Here is a 24,471-nt window from a genome sequence, read left to right as displayed (position 1 = left end):
CATGTGGCTCTAGGAGTTAGTTCAGGCGGGCATTGCTACTTCCTGGTGTGCCGAGGAAGCATGTCATGGTGGAGTGTGCTCACACCATTGCAACAGCCACAGCGCTGAGACATACTTCCCAAGCTCTACTACAAGAGCTTCCCTCGCTTTCTGACCACTGCAAGGCCATGGCCGCCTCTCCCCGTGGGATCTGGGGCCTCAGAGACCCGCCACGAGCAAGCCCAGAGGATTCGAGGGTTCGTAACCGCTTCCAATTGAAAAAAAAACCCGCGAATCCAGTTGCAGCCCGCCTGGCATGTGACTGTGTACCTCTGTTTTTGGCGCCTCTGTAGCTCCCACTCAGTCTCACTGCGCTTCTTTCTTTTCTTCCAGTTGTAGATCTCCCACTGGGCCAACTTCCCTATGGTTCTGAGTGGTGGTTGTTTGCCTCATAGTTGGTAGTTTCAATGATGCTGTGAGAGCAGCACACACAGGTCCACTCTCTACGCCACCATCTTGGTTTTCTCTCTCTTTTTTTCTATCATTCTTGCTGTCTTTTCTCTTTCCTAATTCTCTCATCACTGGTGGTTGCTTTCATCAGTGCTATAGGGGTCTTGTGTCTGTGTTTTAAAAATTATTATTATTATTATTATTTTGTGTGGTGTTTTGTTGTGTTGTATTTTGTTCTCTTTGGTCAGCTCCTCCACAACAGCTCACATAACAAGTTTGGGCATGAGGCACTTAGCCTGAAAGGAGACTCCATCCACAAATGGGACAATAACATTCAAGAGCTAACTACAACAGGAGAATGCAAATAACTCAATTAAGGCGCTTCCCTAGGGCACCCAGCTCAGGAAATCTAAAAGACTGTATCACTGGGTCCTACAAAACACCTACTACATAAGACCACCCCACAAATCCTAGAAGGCATAGAAGTTTGATCTAATACACAGCAAAAAGGGAGAGACAGCAAAACAACCCTTATATGAAGCAAAAGGAGGAATAGCCAGAAAAAGGAACTATATGAAATGGAGGCAAACAATTTATCAGATAAAGAATTTAGAGTAATGGTAATAAGTGTGCTCAAACAATCAGGGAGTAAGTACTACAAGCAACTTAATGAGAAGTATAAGGAATTTAACGAGAACTATACCAACATGAAAAGAGAACTTAAAACAATAAATAAGAATCAATTGGAAATGAGGAATTACATAACTGAAATAAAGAACACCCTGGAAGGATTCAACAGTAGATTAGAAAAAGCTGAGGATCAAAACAGCAAATTAGAAGATAAGGTAAAAAACCAACAACAACACCCAGTCAGAGCAGTAAATGGAAAAGCTAAATAAAAAAGCAGAAGGAGAGTCTGAGATAGTTTTGTGACAACATGAAATTTAACATTTCTATTATAGGGGTGCCAGAAGGAGAAGAATCTGAGAAAGGAGTAGAGAAACTGCTTGAATAAATAATGCCAGAAAATTTCCCTAACTGGGTGAAGAAAAAAGTCACCCAAGTTTAGGAAACACAGAGAGATCCAATCAAGATGAACTTCAAAAGACCCAAACCTACACCCACCATAATTAAAATGGCAAATATTAAAGACAAAAATAATAATTTTAAAGGCTACAAGAGAGAGACATAAACTTATTTACAAGGGAGCTCCTATTAAACTTTCAGTTGACTTCTCAATAGAAAAACTTAAGGCCGGAAGGGAATGGCATGAAGCATACAAAGTAATAAAAACCAAGGAACTGAACCCAAGACTACTCTATCCAGCAAGATTATCATTACAAATTGATGTTCAAATTAAACAGCTTTGCAAGAGTTTATTACCACAAAACCAGCACTTCAAGAAATTCTAAAAGGCCTGTTGTAAGAAGAAATAGAAAGAGAAAAACATAGGTATAAGGAATAAGAATGGAAAGAAATAAGTACCTTTCAATAATAATCTTAAATGTAAATGAATTAAGTGCTCCAATCAAAAGACATAGTGTAGCTAAATGGATAACAAAACATGACCCATAAATATGCTGTCTACAGGAGACCCACCTAAGAACAAAAGACTCACACAGACTGAAAGTGAAGGGATGAAAACAATTTTTTTCCCAGGCAAATGGAAATGAAAAATAAAAAGAGATGGGGTTCCAATACTTGTATTTGACAAATTATTTTTCACAGTAAAGGCCATAACAAGAGACAATGAGGGCCAAATCATAATACTAAAAGTATCAATCCAATAAGAGTATATAACATGGGTAAATATGTATGCACCAAATACAGGGGCATCCAAATATGTTTTTTTTAAGTATGTAGTATTTTAAGGGAGAGATTGAAATAAATACAATCATAGTAGGGGACTTTAATACCCTGCTGACATCACTGGATAGATCTTCTAGGGACAAATAAATCAATAATGAAAAATTGATCATAAATGACATGCTAGATCAGATGGAATTAATTTGTATTTTCAGAATATTTCACTCCAAAGCTACAGAATACACATTGTTCTCAAGTGAACATGGGATATTTTCAAAGATAAACCACATGTTAGGACACAAACTAAGTTCTACAAGTTCAAGAATATTGAAATAGTACCAAGCATCTTCTCAGATCACAATAGCATAAAATCATCTAAAATAAAAAAATTAAAAACACTCAACACATGGAAGCTAAATAACATATTATTAAACAATGAATGAGTTACCAAAAATATCAAAGAAGAAATAAAAAAAAAACATTTTGGAAACAAATGGAAATGAACACTCAAAGTCTATGGGACACAGTGAAATCAGCCCCCAAAGGGAAGTTCATAGTATTATAGGCCTAACTAAAAAGCAAACAAAAAGAAAAACCTTTTAAGAAGGTATCAAGCCCTACAATTTGAAGAATTATAAAGAAATAATGAAAAAGCCCAGAGTAAGTAGAAGGAAGGAAACAATAAAGATGAGAGCAGAAATAAATGACATAGAGATTAAAGAACAACGCAAAAGATAAAAACCAAGAGATGGTTCTTTGAAAAGATAAAACAAGATTAAAGAGCCTCTAGTAAGGCTCTTCCAGAAACAAAGAGAGAGACAAAGTGGTGACGGAAGGAAAGGACATCCCGAGGCTTGTCCCAGAGCAGATAGAATGAGCAACTAAATCGAACAACATCCACCCCGAATTGGAGAAGTAGACATAACTACTGAGACAATTCACAGCTGGGAAGAGTAGAGAACACCTGGAGAATGGTAAAATCAGGCATCTGGGCTGGGGAGAACTGCAAGACCTCCAAGCCCAGAGGGTCAGAGGGAAACCACATAGCATGAAGGTCATGTCCTTTGTGTCAGGCACAACATCTGACTGTAGAAAGGAGGTCCACAGGACAGCTGGTGGCAAGGGATTCTAGATCTGGGTCCACAGTCATGACAGACTGACCCCAGAGGGGGCATTCAGGACGGCTGCCCAGACTGCGGAGTGCCGGGAGGAGAGGGGCTCACAGAGGTTCAGATCTTTCCTCTGTTTGTGGTCTTTGTGTTTTTTCACTGAACCTAGTTCATAGCACCTTATGGATATGCACCCTCACACCTGTGGCTGAGGTGCAGGAGGAGATGCGTACTTGTGGAGTCTCGAGAGAGGCTGGGGTGAGGAGAGGGCTCGAGAGAGGTGGCTGAGAGTCTGGTGCTGACTCATACCTGACACACAGGACCTAGGTAGCCATTTTCTCCTGAAGAGATAGTCCCCCCCCCTCCCCGCCCCCCCCCCCCCCCCCCGGCTCTGCAGTCTCCAAGCAACCAATACAGCCACACCCAGACAATGCCCTGAGTGGTACAAAGGAAAAAAAAACCTGGAAGATAACCAAGATGGCAGCATAGATAAACACTATACTTTCTGCCTCTCACAACCACTTCAAAATTACAACTAAAAGGCAGAACAACGACCACCCAGAACTGCGGGAGAGCTGGCAGAGTTGAAGTTCCACAACTAGAGAGGTGAAGAAAGCGCACTGAGACTGGTAAGAGATGCGGAGGCGTGGAAAGTGCTGGCATCTGGATGTGCTGCTCTTTAAACCGGGAGGAATATACAAGATCCCACTTGTTCTGAACTCCAGTTGCGGGCGAGACTCTGGGAGACCCAGACCCATATGGGGAGAAACTGGACTGTCTGGCATTGGGACAGGAACGCGAAGGTGGCTTTCTCTCAGAGGTGCTCACAGCGATCATTGTTCCTGCACGGAGGTGTGGGACGCAGAGACCCGGGGACCTCTCTAGTGCAGGGCTGACTGGCAGCCATTGCTGTTTGTTCCACTCTGGTGATTCCCAGAGACCCCACCCCACCCAATTTACAACCCCACACAAGCTGTGTGCATCGGCTTTTGCATATGAATGGCCTGTCCTTTCTCTGCCTAAAACCTGTCAAACTGCAGCTGGGTCAGAGAGTCCCAGAGCTTCCAAAAAAAGGCCCAAGGCCAGGCAGCAGCAGCCTGCCTTGCTTCACAGCTGGGCACAAAGAGGAGGAATCTGCAGATCTCTCTGTAGCTCCTGCTGGGTGGCCCCAGACAATGACTGACCTTGCACCTCCTTGGAGATACAAGAGCCAATGTACTCAGTGGTCAGAGTGAGACCATACCAGATTACAACTCTTCACATCCATAAGAGACACACTCAAAGGGCAGATTCAGTGAACACCAAAGCCCCGCTGAAGCAAATCCTGCCCCATAAGGTGTCTCCTGTGCAACAGGTCTTCCAGTGTGGATACAGCTGGTCATCAGAGCCAATTGGCCTGGAGGGCAATTCCTCCCAGTGATACCAACAGCAATCAAGGGTTAACTACAACAAGACTGTGCACACAGCCCTCAAAGGGGTGCACCAAGAGAATCCACCTCAGGTGACTGGGGAGGCTGAGCCACTGGGCCCTATAGGACACCTACCACACAAGGCCACACTATCAACTCAAGGAGACTTAGCAGCTGCCCAATACATAAAAACAAACACATGGAAGCAGCCAAAATGTGGAGACAAAGAAACAAGTTACAAATGAAAGAAATGGATAAAAGCAAAATACTGGATATAGAGTTCAAAACCATGGTTATAATGTTACTCAAGAATCTTCTAGAAACCAACGAGAAATTTAGTGAGACCCTCAAGGATATGAAAAAGGACCAATCAGAAATTAAGCATACACTGACTGAAATAAAGAATAATATACAGAGATTTAACAGCAGACTAGAGGATCGCAAGAATCAAGTCAAAGATTTGAAATACAAAGAAGCAAAAAACACCCAACTAGAAAATCAAAAAGAAAAAAGAAATCCAAAAATACTAAGATAGTGTAAGGAGTCTCTGGGACAATTTCAAGCATACCAACATCCGAATTATGGGGGTGCCAGAAGGAAAGAGAGAGCAAGATATTGAAAACCTATTTGAAGAAATAATGACAGTAAACTTCCCCGACCTGGTGAAAGAAATAGACTTACAAGTCTAGGAAGTGCAGAGAACCCCAAACAAGAGGAATCCAAAGAGGACAACACCAAGACACATCATAATAAAATGCCAAGGACAAAAGACAAAGATAATATTAAAAGCAGCAAGAGAAGAACAGTTAGTTACCTACCAGGGAGTACCCATATTTCTCAACAGAAACTATGCAGGTCAGAAGGGAGTGGCAGGAAATAAACAAAGTGATGAATAGCAAAGACGTACAACCAAGATTACTCTACCTAGCAAAGCTATCATTTAGAATTGAAGGTCAGATAAAGAGCTTCACAGACAAGAAAAAGCTAAAGGAGTTCATCACCACCAAACCAGTATGATATGAAATGCTTAAGGGTATTCTCTAAGAAGAGGAAGAAAAAGAAAAAGGTAAAGATAAAAAATTGTGAACAACAAAGTGACAATAAATACATATCTATCAACAAGTGAACCTAAAAATCAAATGAATAAAAAACCTGATGAACAGAACAGACTGGTGAATGTAATAGAATCATGGTCATGGAAAGGGAGCAGACTGACAATTCTCAGGGGGAAAGTGCTGTGGGGGGTGTGGGAAGAGTTTGGACAAAGAGCTTACACCTATGGAAGAGGTTATTGGGGGTGGGGGAAGGCCTGGAGTGGGGTGGGAACTGGGTGGAGGGGAGCTATGGGGGGAGAAGAGGAACATCTGTAGTAATCTGAACAATGAAGATTTTTTTAAAAATCTGAATAGTCCTTGAGAGTCCACAGGTACTGGCCTAAAGAGAGGCCTTCAGTCCCAGCAACAGGAAACTGAGAAGCCACAGACAGTACAGAAGAGTGGGATCTTAAACCAGCCAAATCAAAGACAGTACACTTTATCATTTTTATTTTTATTTTATTATCTCTTTTTTACTTTTTTTCTTTATTTTCCTTTTCTTTTTGCATTATTTTTCCATCATTCTAATTTATTTTATTTTTATCCTATTTTTTACTCAATTTTTAAAATATTGTTATTATTATTATTATTTTCATCTCTTTCTCTTTCATCTTATCTATTCATACTCTTTCTACTTCCTCTATACTGAACTGAGGTCCTCCCCAAATTCGTCCAATTCTTAACCTTACTTACTGTATATAAGAGTCTGCCCCCACCCTCTTTACTGGGAATTTGGTATTTGTATGTTTTGGTTTACCTGTTTGTTCTCTGGTGTTTTTTCCATATATGTGTGTATGTGTAAATATATATATATGTATTTCTTTTTCTTCCTTTTTTTCTTTTCTTTTTCTCTCATACCATTTTCTCTCTCTTCAATATCATTTGTGCTCTCTTTTCTCTCTCCTAATTCTCTTTTCTCTGGTGGTCACTTATATTGCGGCTATCAGTGTGGTGAGCACATTCTTGTTTTGTTCCCTTTGTGTCATTTTGTCAAGGTGAATTTTATCCTGTTTGGCCAATGTGCTAGAGAGCAAGCCACATAACCAGACATCAGGAGAGGATACTCCATTCACGAATAGGTAAATAACACTCCAGACCCAACTACAGAGGCAGGAAGAAGGTGACAGTGAGGGAGACAGCATGAATGAGGGAGCAAAAGAGGACTATGAGGTTATGTGTGGTGTGTGTGTGTGAGTGACTGAGGCACAGTTAGATCCCGCAGTACCTTCAGGCACAGGCTAACCAGGCTCGCCTAACTAGACAGCCTCTGCTACCATTGCAAACAGTCTCAGAGCAGTCAGCTTTAACTCAGAGGAAGAGGATAATTGGAAACAATGATTCAAAACTCTCATTAGTTGCAGATGACAAAATATTCCACATAGAAAACCCTACAGAACCAAAAATCTACTAGATTTAATAAATTAATTTAGCATTGTAGCAATATACAAAATTCAACATTTTTATATATCAACTAGTAGCCTGGTGCACAAAATTCATGCACATTAAAAGGGAATTAATTGCCTTAACCGGTTTGGCTCAGTGGATAGAGCATCGTCCTGCGAACTCAAGGATCCAGGATTCGATTCCGGTCAAGGGCATGTACCTTGGTTGCAGGCACATCCCCAGTAGGGGGCGTGCAGGAGGCAGCTGGTCGATGTTTCTCTCTCATGGATGTTTCTAACTCTCTACCCCGCTCCCTTCCTCTCTGTAAAAAATCAATAAAATATATTTTTTAAAAAATGGAGTTGATTAGCAGAGATATTTTAACATTGCTATTTGCCCTTTCTCTATAATAGAAGTGTGAGAGATGAAAGGAAATTAGTAAAATGTATATGAAAATAATACATAAATTTATTAATAAATAAATAGTAACAAAAGGAAATAACAACAGAGGCATGATATAAAAACAAGAAAAACATGATATAAAAACAACAAAAATATGATATAAAAACAACACTGATGCAAACAATGCTTGATAAAGTGATTAAACTTATTCTAATATTTCCCTGTACACCACATTAAGAGTGAAAACACTTTCAGAGTGCTCAACTAATTTCCCTTGTTATGAAGTATTTAGAACTTTAACTGTAATGTCACATGCTCTTCAAACTCAAGAGAAAGCAACATATAACTGACCATGTGCAAAAACGGGTTCAGGTAGGAATATGCCTACTCTGTCTAGAGTTTGTCCTTGTGATTTATTAATAATTATCACAAATGCTGGCATCACGAGAAACCATCATCAAATCAATTAAATGGGAGGCCAGTGTCAGATGGGGACAAATTAATTCTTGGAATCAGAACAACTTCTCCCTCTGCAGATCCTGTTAATACTTCAGCTTCGATAATGTTAGGTCATAATCCTATCTAATAATAGCCAAACATGGTAATTGACTGTACCTTCACTACGCCTCCCATTGGCTAATCAGCAAGATATGCAAATTTACTGCCAACAAAAGATGGCGACTAATTTGCATACTTCAGGCAAGGTGGGACAGCGTGAGCCGGCAGCACGAGCTGCCATCAAGGCCTCTGTGGGCGACCCCAGAAGCCGCTTGCCTGCCGCTTGGGACCGGATTCGGTCCCAGGCCGCAGGCACGCTGGCCCCGCAAGCCCCAGGAGCCACCAGATATGGCAGTAACTGTATCAGTAAGCACTCTGAAAGTCAATGGCATAAATGCACCAATTAAAAGACATTATGAAGGTGAATCAAAAACAAAACCCACTTTAAATATAAAGACATATATAGATTAAAAGTAAATGAATTAAGCTGCAGCCTGTTTTGCTCAGTGGATAGAGCATTAGCCCTTGGACTGAAGGGTCCCAGGTTCGATTCCAGTCAAGAGCATGTTCCTCAGTTGCTGGCTTGATCCCCAGTCCCTATCAGAGCACGTGCAGGAGGCAACCAATCAATGTGTCTCTCCCTTTCCCTTCACTCTCTCTAAAATTCAATGGAAAAATATCCTTGGATGAAGATTAACAAAAACAAAGTAAATGGATTAAGTAACATTAAAGAGATTATAAGAAAAATATATTCCAAATTTTGTTAGCTGCATAATGGTTATGTTTAAGTTATTAACACCTAAGAAATTGGGTGAAGGATACATATAATATGCTGTAGTATTTTATAGGTTTTTTTACATGTATGAGATTATTTCAAATTAAAATATTAAAAAATTAAAAATTAATAAAATATTAATTGAAATGTATTTGCATTACATGAAAAATCTCCTAACTGCTTCTAGCATAATTTATTAAATTGTGCTAAAATTTACAAGGGTTCAATTAAAAAATATCTTAATTCTAAGTGATATAATAGAAAATATATAATAGTGCAGTTATAAGCACTTATCTGAAAATAAAAATTTAAAGAAGTGAATTTAAAGAAGGGATTAGCCAAAGAAAATATATGCACAACCCCTGGACACAGACAACAGTATGTTGATGGCCAGAGAGAAGTGGGGGGCAAGAGCTGGGTATAGGGGGCAAAAGGGGGGAAATAGGGACATCCTATATAATAATAAAAGGCTAATATGCAAATTAACTGAACAGCAGAATGGCTGGTTGCTATGATGCACACTGGCCACCAGGGGGCAGACGCTCAATGCAGGAGCTGCCCCCTGGTGGTCAGTGCACTTCCATATGGGGAGTGTCACTCAGCCAGAAGCTGGCTCATGGCTGGCCAGCTCAGAGGTGGTGGCAGGAGCCTCTCCCACCTCCGTGACAGCACTAAGAATGTCCAACTAACGGTTTCGACCCGATCCCTTGGGGGCCTAAGCCTTTAGTCTGACATCCCCCGAGGGCTCCCTGGCTGCCAGAAGGGTGTCTGACTGCAAGCTTAGACCTGATCCCCCGGGGAGTGGGCCTAAGTCAACAGGTGGACATCCCCCAAGGGATCCTTGACTGCAAATGGGCGCATGCCAGGCTGAGGGACCTCCTCCACCCCCCAAGTGCACAAATTTTTATGCACCGGGCCTCTAGTCTTTTGATAATAAATCTGGTACCATTACAAAAACCCCATTTACTATTGATATTTCACAATAGCATGATGATTGCACCCACTTTCAATTTTGATTTATGACATGGCATTCCCGAAGGAGTAATACTATTAAGAAATTCGATAGGAAAAATTTTCCTTTTCAGCATCATCTGTGGAATCAATGGAATCATCACTGAAATATATGTGAAAATCTCCATTGAGTATATCCAAAATGTCTTCATTTAATTTTTGAACATGCTCATTTTTTGGACAAAGAATTGTATGTTTATATATATTTTTAATATTATCTATAGACATAGTATTTTCAAAGGTAGCTTCAATAATAGATCTATTACAAATCATTTCACAGGAGATTTTAATAATATCCATTTCTAAATGAAAACTGCTATCAAGTTTGCCATCTCCAGGTTTTACTAACCATCCACTATAAGTAGAATCCTCTGATCTCCTATTTGTTGTAAGAGACAACTTTCTGAAACATCCCCAAACATTGCAGTACTTTAAACTCGTTTTTATTATGGCTGATCCCATAGCATATGGTACAATACTGAGACATTGTTGAAAATCCCCTCCAAGAAGGAGAACTTTCCCACCAAATACAACATTCAGACTCATAATTTCTCTTAGTAATCTCTCTATGGTGTTTATAGCATGACTAGATGCCATGGTGCATTCATCAATAATGGGAAGTTGGGCCTTTTTAATAATTTTAGCAACTTCACTCTTTATATCGAGTCTAGAAATTGAAGTTTCATTTAATGGAATTGGTCATTTATATTGGGAATGAAAGGTTCTTCCACTGAGAAGTAAATTTGCAGCAATTCGTGTAGACGCTGTGGGTAAAACAGTACCACCACGACCTCTAATATAATGTATTAAAACTTTATACAGATATGCAGGTGAATAGGATTCCTAGCTGGCAGGCCCCTGACAGCAAGCTGGCCACCTGTCGATTGGCTCTTTCCTGTCAGGGTCCGGGGTGCAGGTGAATGGGGTTCCTGGCTTGCAGGCCACTGACCACAAGCTATCCAACAGCAGATTCTGTGAGGAATGGGGCTGCCTCATCCCTACTGTCAGGGTCTGGTTTGAAGGCTGGCCATGCCCCCTGTTGGGCCAGACCCAGAGTTCTACCACACTGTGGCCTCCACCACAACAACCTAGGATTAACTGCTGCTGGGCTCTCCTGGCGCTCCGAGGGTGGATTCTTCCCTCAGACCTCACAGGAAACAGCTCCGGGAGGGCACAGCCTTTGGCAAGGCAACCCAGGACTCAGTTTTTCCATGCTCCACTCCAAGGGTGGGTTCCTGCCTGAAACCTCACCCTGAGGGTTGGTTCCTGCCTGAAAGCTCTCCCTCTAGGAAACAGCTGGGGGAAGGTACAACCATTTCCAAGACAACACCTGCAGGACTGACTTCCTTCCAGTTGGTGGTGATGTTACACCCAGTTTTTTTTATATAAGTAAATATTGATCTCTCAGAATGAGAAACAATAAAAACAGCCTCATTTACCATTGCAACAAAAAATTACCATACTTAGGAATAAACTTAACCAAGGAGATAAAGCACCTTTACTTGGAATTTATAGTATGTTGATAAAGGGATAAAGGAAGATATAAACAAGTGGAAGAATGTACATGGATTGGTAGAAACAACATCATTAAAATGTCCATACTCCCCAAAGCAATCTGTAGATTCAATGCAATCTCTATTAAAATACCAACAACATATTCCACAGATCTAGAACAAACATTGCAAAAATTTATATGAAACCAAAAAGACCCCCAAAAGCCTCATAAGTCTTGAGAAAGAAGAACAATTTTTGAGGAATAAATATACCAGGTATCACATTATACTAAAAAACTATGGTACTCGGAGAAACTAAGATGGCGGCATAGATAAACACCGGGAAATTGTCGCCTCACACAACAATTGAAGAATGCCGCAAGGGTCAGAGCAAACATCGTCCAGAACAACAGGAAGGCTGGCTGAGTGTAATTTCTACAACTAGAAGAAAAGAGGGGCACGCTGAGAGCCAGAGGAGCTGCAGAGGTGAAGTGCAGAGGTACGGCGGCGGCTCGCACGCGCGGAAAGGGGGTGGCGCCTGAGGACGCGGCTGTCTTTTTGAATCACAAGCTCCCAACTGCTCTGAACTCCGGTTCCAGCGGGTCTCTGGGGACCCAGGGCTCATACGGGGAGAGGCTGGTCTGTCAGGCGGCAGCGGGCGAACTTGAGGGCGGCTTTCCCTCAGAGGTGCTTGCAGCCGTTACCGGGACACTGAGACGCGCTGCTCCGGGCGCGGAGAATCACCATAGCTGCTTTCACCGCCCTTTGACTCCCTGAGACCCCGCCCCACCCAGGCTGCGGCAGAGGCTTTTGCATGTGAATGTACCTAACTACAGCCCAGCCAGGCAGACCCGGAACTTCCAAGAGAAGGCCCAAGGCCCCGCAGCGGCTTGCATTGCTTCACAGCTGAGCCTCTTCGTGGCTCCTGCTGTGTGGCCTCAGGCAGGGGCTGAATTAGCACCTCCTTAGATCTAGGAGCCACTGTACCCAGTGGTCAGAGGGGGACCATTCTCCCACTTCAGACACAGCTGATTCCCACAGCCAATTGGCCTGGAGGTCAATTCCTCCCAGTGATCCTACAACAACCAAGGCACCAAGAGTGCACCAAGAGTGTCTACCCCAGGTAACTGGGGAGGCTGAGCCACTGGGCCCTACAGGACACCTGGCGCGCAGGGCCACTCTATCAACACAGGGAAGCAGCCAAAATGCGGAGACAAAGAAAAAGGTCACAAATGGCAGAAACGGAGGAAAGCAAACGACTGGATATAGAGTTCAAGGCCACGTTTATAAGGTTTTTCAAGAATTTTATGGAAACCGCCGATAAATTTAATGAATCCCTCAAGGAGTATAGTGAGACCATGGAGGACATGAAAAAGGACCAACTAGAAATTAAGCATACACTGACTGAAATAAAGAATAATTTACAGAGATCCAACAGCAGACAAGAGGATCCCAAGAATCAAGTCAAAGATTTGAAATACAAAGAAACAAAAAATACCCAACCGAAAAAGAAAAAAGAAAAGAGATTCAAAAAATATGAAGATAGTGTAAGGAACCTCTGGGACAACTTCAAGCGTACCAACATCAGAATTATAGGGGTACCAGAAGGAGAGATAGGGCAAGATATTGAAAACCTTTTTGAATAAATAATGACAGAAAACTTCCCCTACCTGGTGAAAGAAATGGACTTACAAGTCCAGGAAGCGCAGAGAACCCCAAACAAAAGGAATCCAAAGAGGACCACACCAAGACACATCATAATTAAAATGCCAAGAGCAAAAGATAAAGAGAGAATCTTAAAAGCAGCAAGAGAAAGACAGTCAGTTACCTACAAGGGAGTACCCATTCGACTGTCAGCTGATTTCTCAACAGAAACCATGCAGGCCAGAAGAGAGTGGCAAGAAATATTCAAAGAGATGAATAGCAAGATGCTACAACCAAGATTACTTTATCCAGCAAAGCTATCATTCAGAATGGAAGGTCAGATAAAGAGCTTCACGGATAAGAAAAAGCTAAAGGAGTTCATCACCACCAAACCAGCATTATATGAAATGCTGAAAGGTATTCTTTAAGAAGAGGAAGAAGAAAAAGGAACTCTTACCATTTGCCACAGCATGGATGGAACTGGAGAGCGGATAAATACCACAGGATCTCACTCATTTGTGGAATATAATGAACAACATAAACTGATGAACAAGGACTGATCCAGAGACGGAGAGGCATTGATTGGACTGTCGGGCCTTGGAGGGAAGGTAGGGGAGGATGGGGGCAAGGGGGAAAGATCAACCAAAGGACTTATATGCAAGCATATAGGCCTAACCAATGGACACGGACAACGGGGGGGGTGAGAGGATGAGCGGGGGGGGGGGGGGTAGAGGGTACACATATGTAATATCTTAATCAATAAAAAATATTAAAAAAAAAACTATGGTACTCAAAAAAGCCTAGTACTGGCACAAGAACAAGCATATCAATCAATGGAATAGAACAGAGAACTCAAAAATCACCCCAAACTATTATGTTCAATTAATATTTGACAAAGGAGGCAACGTATACAATAGAATAAAGATAGTCTCTTCAATAAATGGTGTTAGGATAATTTGAGAAGTACATGCAAAAAAAAATGAAACTGGACCACCAACTTAACACTATAAACAATAATAAATTCCACATGCATAAAAGACTTAAATATAAGTCATGAAACCATAAAAATCTTAGAAGAAACCATAGGCAGCAAAATCTCAAACATCTCTGGAAGCAATATGTTTACTGATGCATCTCCTAGGGCAGTGGTCAGCAAACTGTGGCTCACGAGCCACATGCGACTCTTTGGCCCCTTGAGTGTGGCTCTTCCACAAAATATCGACTTCTGCGCATGGGCCATGGAGTTTCAATTGTACTGTATGTGTGCACCCGCACATGGTATTTTGTGAAAGAGCCACACTTAAGGGGCCAAAGAGCCACATGTGGCTTGCGAGCCGCAGTTTGTCGACCACCGTCTAGGGCAGTGATGGCAAACCTTTGAGCTCGGCGTGTCAGCATTTTGAAAAACCCTGACTTAACTCTGGTGCCGTGTCATATATAGAAATTTTTTGATATTTGCAACCATAGTAAAACAAAGACTTATATTTTTGATATTTATATTATATATTTAAATGCCATTTAACAAAGAAAAATCAACCAAAAAAAATGAGTCCGCGTGTCACCTCTGACACGCCTGTCATTGGTTCGCCATCACTGGTCTAGGGTAAAGGAAACTAAAAAGAAAATAAACAAATGGGATTGTATTAAAATAAGCGTCTGCACAGCAAAAGAAACCATCAACAAAACGACATATTTGCTAATGGTACAGCCAATAGGGTGTAAATTTTCAAAATATATAAGGAACCCATACAACTTAAAAAATGGAAGACAAATAATCCAATTTAAAAATGGGCAAAGGACCTAAATAGACAATTCTCCAAAGTGGAAATACAAAAGACCAAGAGACATATGAAAAAATGCTCAAAATTATCAATTGTCCAAGAGTTGGAATTTAAAAAATATAGTGATGTATCACCTCCCATCTGTCAGAATGACTATTATCAACAAATCAACAAAAGACAAGTATTGGTGAGGATGTGGAGAAAAGAGAATCCTAATACACTGTTGGTGTGAATGTAGACTGGTGCAGCTACTGGGTAAAATAGTATGGAGTTTCCTCAAAAAAATTAAAAATGGAATCCCCAGTGATCCCACTTCTAGAACATCAGTCAGAAAGAATATATGTACCCCTATGTTCATAGCAATTTACAATAGCTAAGATTTGGAAACAGCCAAAGTGTCCATCAGCAGATGGATAGGTAAAAAAGCCATGGTACACAGTGAAATCGTATGCAGCTGTAAAACAGAAAGAATTCTTACTATTTGCAACAGAATGGATAGACCTGGAGAGTATTATGATCAGCAAAATGAGCCAGTCAGAGAAAAATAAGTATCACATTATCTTACTCATATGTGGAATCTAATGAACAAAATGAACTGATTAAAAAAATTGATCCAGAAACAGAATCATGGAACAGACTGACAAATTTCAGAGGGGAGGTAGGGGTGGGGAATTGGAGGTGAGTGATTAATAAGAGAACTTATATGAATATATGCATAGCTTATGGACACAGACAATAAAGTGGTAAATGCATGGGAGGGGCCTGTGCAGATTGGAGGAGGTCAATGGGTAAAACAAACATACAAAGAAGATATCTGTGCCCTAGACAGCTTGGCTCAGTGGATAAAGCACCAGGTTGGATTCTAGCCAAGGACACATGCCTGAGATGCGGGCTTGATCCCCAGTAGGGGGCGTATAGGAGGCAGCCGATCAATGATTCTCTCTCATCATTGATGTTTTTATCTCTCTCTCCTCTTTTCCTCTCTGAAATCAATAAAGAAATATATATATCTGGATGTGAGGGCGATCTGGCTGCGACATCTGTCACCCCATTGATCGCCAGGGTTGATTCGGCTGATCTGGCTGGCTAGGCGGGTGTCCCCCTCCTCCCTCACCGATCCATGTGCTTCCCTCCCGAAGCTGCGCGCTCGGTCGAAGAGGACGACCTTCCCCCCCCCCCCCCCCCCCCCCCGAGGAGAGGACCGGTCTTCGGTCAAGGGTATACGAGTAGCTGCGCTCCCCTGCTAGAACCTCCAAACAAGCTCTCAAGAAATATATATATTTAAAGAAGAGGACATCTGTAATACTTCAACAATAAAGATATATTTTAAAAAAGACAAGATTTTGATTCTCTGATTAAAGTCTCCTTTGCTATACAATTAAAGTATAGTTAGTATTTTATATTCTATGCATGTCAATAATAACCATGGTATGCTTTGACATATGTGTCTCCTAATTAGTGATCTCTGATCACATAGTAAAATCTAATACCACTTAATTCTTTTAAAAAATAGAGGTAAAATTATCTTTATTGTATATTTCTGCTCTAAAATTCTGTCGCATTGGGAAATAAATTCTTATTTCAGCTTTGAGTCTCAATAATCTCTTGTGTAAAACTTACACTCATTTTTACCACAAATGGAGCCACAAATAGAACAAATGGAGCCGAGATACCCGCCATATTCTACTGTGCTCAAATTCATTATAAGGACTGATGAAGAGCAGAAGATTTCAGAGGGGATGTATAAATATATAGAATTTATTTTCCTGGGACTTCTTAACTATTCAGCTATAAATTCAAATTTCAGTAATGTACACCTCCCACAATGAACTCAGATGGCTTGTATACCATGTCTTCCGCTGAACATATTTTTTTAAAATTATATCATGATTTTTGCACTATTAGAAAATGAGTTCTGTAGCTATATACTTTGATGTTTGCAATTGCCACAAATGCACTTACTGTTAGGTCTGGCTAAAAGACTCAAGAACACTTAGTGTTTGGTTTATAGTTGCTCAAGAAAACACATGCATTAAACCGTCCAAATCAAAACTGAAGCCAATGAAATTTCAGCTATTCCTGAACTGATACGTTGTACTTTTTGTTTAAAAGTACATATCTCCCCAAATACTAATGTCTCCCAAAATACTAAAATCTGTTTTTGTTATCTTTGGAGAGATGATAACAGTATGTGTGACCTTGGACAAGTCAATTTTTTAATTTATGAAATCAGAAACTTAAACCAGATATCTTTTCCAGATCTAAAATTCTACACCTGTAAAAATGAATGTTTTGTTTTTCTTCTTCATTTTTACTTTGCATTGCATTTGGGTGTACAGAACAGTGGCCAGACAATCATATTCTTTACATAGTGTTCCCCTCAGTATTTCCAGTACTCCAACTTGCACCATACACACTTATCACAATATTATTGACTTTTTTCCATTTGCTATATTTACATCTCCATGACTATTTCATAACTACTAATTTTTACTTCTTTTTGCAGGTAATGTTTAATAGTGACATAAACTGGCTTGCTATTGCCATTTAGTGCAGTTTAAATTAACTCAAACAAAATTTCATTCCTGACAGCACAAAAACAATGTCAAGAGTAAGTTTGATTTGCATGGGAATTAGTTTTAGCCTCAGATTTCAGCATTATTACCAGTTCCCTAGGGTGCCCTAATTTATCCTCTACTCTGTTCAACCCTGCAGTAAATCTTCAGGATGTGAAACCAGTGCTTGCTTGGATAAATAAATGAATCAACGTGAAGCAAATGCAGTAAATCATCATCTTTCCTCGGTCTCCCTTCCCAGACAAATTCCTATGGAAACAAACAAACAAAAATGCCAGGAGAGAAAGAAAAGCCCAAAATATTTTTAGCCCATGCCATTATTTATTTAATCAAGATTGACCTACATTTTATCAGCATGGACTCCACCTGCCCTCCCACCTGGCAGAACTATTTTCAGCACATAGGCCAATGCTTACTTTTGTAGATGTATTAAGTCACATCTTCTGTTAAGCAGTGGTTTTTGTGTGTGTGTTAAAGAAGTTATTCCTTAAGCACATCCAGCTGTTTTTTCAAGTATACCTTTAGGAATACGGGACAGGAAGTCTGAGAAGACATAGCTAACTCAGCACTACCTCTCAGGGCTACAAATCTATAATAATAAAAGCATAATATGCTAATTAGACCAGATGTCCTTCTGGTCCTGGATGAAGCTGGGGCTGCAAGGGAAGCCTGGGTCCCGGGTGCCAGAGGGAAGCCAGGGGAAGGAAGGTCTACTCATGTACGAACTTCGTGCATCGGGCCTCTAGTAATAATTAATAATAATATCTCAACAGAATTTACCTTGTTCATAGCAGATCAACAGTACTTCTTGTATAAAGGACATTCATATTGTTTCTTCATTTGGCCATTATAAGTCCTGGATAATTACTTTTCTCTTTCTAATTTAATTTGCATTAATCCCAGTGTGTTTATTTTTTGAGACCTAACACTCAAATCTGGCAGACACTAGCCTGTGGTTAGGAATTCAGGGCTCCTGGGAAAACATCTGGTCTTATTCTGAATAAATGCCTTAATTCACTTTATTCTCCTCCAAAACCTCACTGAATGTCCTTTCGAATGTAGTATATGTTTCACATACATTATTTTAAAGTAAAAATAGATTGACAAATAAACACTAAGAGAACAATGAATAGAATGTTCAATATACTATTATCATGAGTTAATCATTAGAATTATTTCTAAAATATCCTATTATTTTATCCAACTCAAAGCATTTCATTTTGACAAATGAATTTCGAATGGATTGAAGCCATTTTTACCTCTTTATTTTTTATATTTTTTATTTTTAAATATATTTTATTGATTTTCCACAGAGAGGAAGGGAGAGAGATAGAGTCAGAAACATTGATGAGAGAGAAACATCGATCAGCCGCCTCCTGCACATCCCCCACTAGGGATGTGCCCGCAACCCAGGTACATGCCCTTGACCGGAATCGAACCTGGGACCTTTCAGTCCGCAGGCCGACACTCTATCCACTGAGCCAAACCGGTTTCGGCTACCTCTTTATTTTATTCTCACATTTTGTCCTTTAACTTTATAGTACCACTGTTATAAATGCAGTGTAAAGTGCAGAATAACTTTTTTAAAAATATGTTTTTATTGCTTTTAGAGAAAGAGCAAGGGAGAAGGAAAAAGAGAAACCTCTATGAGAGAGAGAGAAACATCAATTGTCTGCCTCCTGACACTCACTTTTGGGGATCAAGTCCAAAACCTGGGCATGTGCTCCAACCAAAAATCAAACCAGCAACCTCTCGGTGTATGGGATTACACTCAACTAACTGAGCCACACCAGCCAGGACTAGAAGAACATTATTTTTTATATACAAGACCTATCATGTGGTTACTAAGAGTTATAAAACATAACAAAAAATTATGGGAATAGTTTAGCTATAAATTAACCAATAGTCACTTAATAGATACTGCTGGCTTTTTGCTACCAAACATGTGCACAAATGCTTATCTATATATATGAAAGCCTAAGTGACCATTGCAACCAAATGGACAACTGAACAGGCTGCGTGGGGCGACTAGGCCGGCAGGGAGGGTCAATGAGGGACGACCAAACAACCGAACAGCAGGCTGCATGGCGCAACCAGGCCAGTGGGGTGTGGGTGGAGGAATTGGGGGTGACCAGGTTTGCAGGGTTGGCAGTGAGGGGCAACCAAGCCAGCAGAGGGGGCAGTTAAGGGTGATCAGGCAGGCAGGCATGTGAGCAGTTAGGAGCCAGTGGCCCCAGATTGTGAGAGGGATGTCCAACTGCTGGCTTAGACATCCCCCAAGGGGTCCCAGATTGAAGAGGGTGCAGGCTGGGCTGAGGGGGCCCCCCTCCCCATTCACACATTTCTTGCACCGGGCCTCTAGTGTGTATATAAGTGCATGCATACAAATGTTTCTGTATATATTGAACAGTAAACTAGGAATATTTCTATTTTAATTTATGGGTGATGTTTGGGAAGAATGAATTTCTTTAAAACAAAGACTGATGCATCTCTAACTATAGCTATAAGAATACTATGTATCCACTTTCTCTATTGTGTACAGCTAGAACATTCAAGAAAACATTTATCTAATTATAAATATTTATATGTGCTTCTTGCTGGAAAGGTAGAGACTGTGAACACCTAAGATAATAAAATGTTATTGAAGCATCCAACAACATAAATGAAGTTCGCTTAAATTTAATGAGCAGGAATGACACAATCCCTGTACTTTCTCTGTTTCTTCAGCAGTCCTGACTCTCAAACATGTGTGAGAAAATACAAATGGCTTAACCAGTACATGCCAAACTCACGGCCTTATATCCCTGGGTGTATTCAATAATTCTCAAGTGGTAACATCAGTTACATTCTAACTTGAGATGGGCAGTTGACTTGTATTTTAATTTTTTTTGCAATAAATAGATTAATATTATTTCACTCCATTATATTTTTTTATAGCAAGTAGTTCCATACTCTGTGGACATAGTAAAGGCTATATTCTCCTTTTCTAGCCCTCTTAGAAATATTTAAAATTTGTAAAAAGTTACATATAAAAGGTCTTATTCACAGAAGATCCAAAATACCACTATTTTCTAATATTTAGTGAGAACTGCAAAAATCATGGAGAATTACTGGATGACAATATTTCAAAAAAGTCATCCACTTCCCCACATTTGAGCTCTGACTTGCGTGATGCTGGTGACATATGCCTCAGTTTACTTATTTTCCCAGCACTCCTGAATTCCTGAAATTGATTATTTCACAAGATGTGCTGAATATGTCATTAGCATACATCTGTCAATCCTCTTCCTCCCTTATCCAAGCCACCAAAACTTAGAGGTTGCCAAAAATATCCTCTTTCTGGAACATATTTGTAATATTGTTAACCTGTTGGTTCCACTGCTGCCATTTCAACACCAGGGGCTCTTTGACACTGTTATGGGCTACTTTTACCCTCACCATTTTGACAAAAATTAAAAAAATAAAATACTATAAGACAAGCTTTTATACAAACAACTTATGTTCAAAGACATCCTGTTCTTGAGCCTTACCTGTTTCAAACCTCCAACCTGTAAGGTAGGCATAAGCAAAGAGATGTAAGTCAAGGATTCAGAGTCAGAGATGGGACAGAAGTTGGACAGAAAAACTACAGATCACTGAGAGTCATGTTCAACTATAACTTCTTAACCCAAAAACAGGCCTCCAGCTGCTCTTAGAAGACTATCTGCTTTTTCTCTGAGAAGTCATTAATATTTTGAAAACTTTACATTCAGACTACATAATAAATCTGCAATTGTATTTATCTCAATCTTATAGTTCATATATAGAATATCTTCAGCATTGAAGTATAGGACTAATAACCCATCTGAAGACAAAGCTACTATAAAAATGAGATTCTACTTCTGGTATGACAGAATGCAGAGTTCTGCAGACCCAATCTCCAGGAGGATGCTCAATTGCCCTGTCTCAGCAATCAAGAACACTTGTGGTTACTGCCCTCCTCTCTCACTGAGCACTAAGCTCTTAAACAGTGGTGTCATGCAAGAAGCATAGCACTGTATCATTCCCAGCTCCCGAGCTATGGCTCACAGGTGTTTACCAGAGAGGAGAAGCAAGTTATAAAAGTTTCTTTTTTTCCCCCAAAGAACTAATATTATTTGCAGTAGAATGCAGAGAAGTTCAAGCTTAATGAGACTCTCAAAAACAATGGAGGTTGTGGTGGAGAGGCAAATGGAAGGAGGTAACGGGATTTAGTGGAAATAAAGATTAAACGATAGCCCTAGCCAGTTTGACTCAATGGATAGAGCGTTGGCCTGCAGACTGAAGGGTCCCAGGTTCAATTCAGGTCAAGGGCACATGCCTGGGTTGCGGGCTGAATCCTCAGTGGGGGACGTGTAGGAGGCAGCCGATCAGTGATTCTCTCTCATCATTGATGTTTCTAACTCTCTCTCTCCCTCTTCCTTCCTCTCTAAAATCAATAAAAATATATATATTTTTTAAAAAGATTAAACGATAGACTGGATAGTTTGCAGGAGCAAACTGGGGAAAGAAAAAGTGGGGAGGAGCCTTCATAATCAGAGTATATCTCAAATACTGACCAGACAGTGCCGTGTGGTCATGATAAAAGACAGTCAAAGAAAGCCCTGCTAAACTCATTGTCATCCCAACATGACTGTGGACATACCTAGGGCTGTGCCCACTGGAAAGCAACATCAGTAGCTTCACACTGTGGAGGTGGGGTATGACAAATACTTTACCACAATAATTGATTCAGTTACTAAACAAATGAACAGGTAAATTAAATTAACAAATCCACAAAGCCTCAAGGGAGGGGGTAACTAGTGCCAAGAGTTGCTACAATATAATATCTAAAATGTCCAAATGTGCTAAGAAACTAATAAGTATAACCTGAAAATCCATGTGGAAGAAAGGGAAACAGGCAACAGAAATGATCTATGAGAGTAACCAGATGCCAACGTCAGATTTGACTACCAAATACTTCAAAGTAGCCATTATAAACATGTCCAAATAATTAAAGGATACCATTATTAGAGAAGTAAAAGAAATTTGGTGACAAATGATAATTCAAATACAGAATATCAATAAATATATAAAAACATTTGAAAAATACCAAATAGAAATTCTGAAGTTGAAAAATATAACTAAATAAAAAAATTACTAGGAGAACTTTGCAGTATACTTAAATTAGCAGAAGAAACAATTCACAAACTTGAAGATAGATTTATGAAGATTATGTAATCTAAGGACAGAGAGAAAAAAAGAGTAAAATATAATGAATAGGGAGTTTAGGACAATGTGGATCATTATTAATCACATCAACATGTATTTAATGAGAGTACCAGAAAGAGAGGGGAGAGAGAAAGAAACAGGAAAAAAATTACAGGAGTGGGCAAAAGTCAATTGATGTTGTGATTATGTTGAGCACAGAATTTATTCTTGTATTGTTATTCATTACTTATTGAATTATTTATTTGTAGTGCAACTGTAAACATATTTCTGCACACACCTGTATTCAAAGAAATATGGCTGAAAAGCTCCCAAATTTATTGAAAAACATAAATGTACACAAGTGGGAAGCTCAACAAACTCCATATAGGATAAACAAAAGAGTTTCACATGCATAAATACCATAGTAAATGTTAGGGTCACTGAAGGAGGAACACACCAGGTGAAAGTGATAAGGGATTATAAATGTACTAGAGGCCTGGTGCACAAAAATTTGTGCACTGGGGGGGGGGGGCGGTCCCTCAGCCCGGCCTGTGCCCTCTCGCAGTCTGGAACGCCTCGGGAGATAATGACCTGCTGGCTTAGGTCTGTTCCCAGGTGGCAGAGGGCAGGCCCAATCCCTAGGTGCAGCCCCTGGTCGGGCTCAGAGCAGGGCTATTTGGGGAGTTGGGGCACCGCCCCCTGTCATGCACAGAGCAGGGCGGATCGGGAGGTTGTGATGCCACCCTCAGTCACGCTCAGGGTAGGGCCGATTGGGGGGTTGGGGCACTGCCACCTGTCACACTCAAGGCAGGATCAATGGGGAGGTTGCGGCGCCACCCCCTGTCACACACAGAGCAGGGCCAATGAGGAGGTAGGGGTGCTGCCCCTGTCACTCACAGAGCAGGGCCCATTAGGGGGTTTGGGGGTCCGTACCCTGTCAGGCACAGAGCAGGGTCAATCAGGGGGTTGGGGAGCTCCCCCCTATCAGTCACAGAGCAGGGCTGATCAGGGGGTTGGGGCGCCTTCCCCTGTCACAAACAGAGCAGGGCAGATAGGGAGGTTGTGGCCCCGCCCCCTGTCACACACAGAGCCGCAGGGCGATCAGAGGGTTTTGGCGCTGCCCCCTGTCACGCCGATCCCAGTGCTGGGAGGCATATTACACTTTTACTATATAGGATAGAGGCCTGGTGCCTGGGTGGGGGCTGGCTGGTTTGCCCTGAAAGGTGTCCTGGATCAGGGTGGGGGTCCCCACTGGGGTGCCTGGCCAGCCTGGATGAGGGGATGATGGCTGTTTGCAGCTGGTCACACACCCTTCAGGGTGGGGGTCCCCACTGCGGTGCCTGGCCAGTCTGGGTGAGGGGCTGAGGGCTATTTTCAGGCTGGCGGGTGACTGAAGCTCCCAACTGCTCTTTTTTTCTTTTCTTTTTTATTCTGGGCCAGCTTTAGCTCTGAGGCTTGGCTCCAGCTCCTAGGCCTCGGCTGCTGAAAGCAGGTATCTGATTTTTTGGGTTCTATAATCAAAACACTGTTTCAACTCCAGCTCTGAGATCCCGACTGGCTGAAAGCAGGTTTCTGGGGTTTTGTTTAGCTTCTATATTTGTAACAATGTTTCAAACTGCAAGCTCAGAGGCCAGCAGTGGCAGGCGGGGAACGTTGGAGTCCTCTGTCACTGAAGCAAGCAAGCCTCATGTTCGCTTCAAGCTGCCTGGCTGCCGGCCGCCATCTTGGCTGGCAGTTAATTTGCATATCGCCCTGATTAGCCAATGGGAAGGGTAGCGGATGTACGGCTAATTACCATGGTTCTCTTTTATTAGATAGGATTAGGTAATTTGAATACCAGATGGGCTGAGCTA

Source organism: Myotis daubentonii, chromosome 1, assembly GCF_963259705.1.
Source record: "Myotis daubentonii chromosome 1, mMyoDau2.1, whole genome shotgun sequence".
In the NCBI taxonomy this organism is placed as follows: domain Eukaryota; kingdom Metazoa; phylum Chordata; class Mammalia; order Chiroptera; family Vespertilionidae; genus Myotis; species Myotis daubentonii.
Note: the sequence above shows the minus strand (reverse complement) of the source record.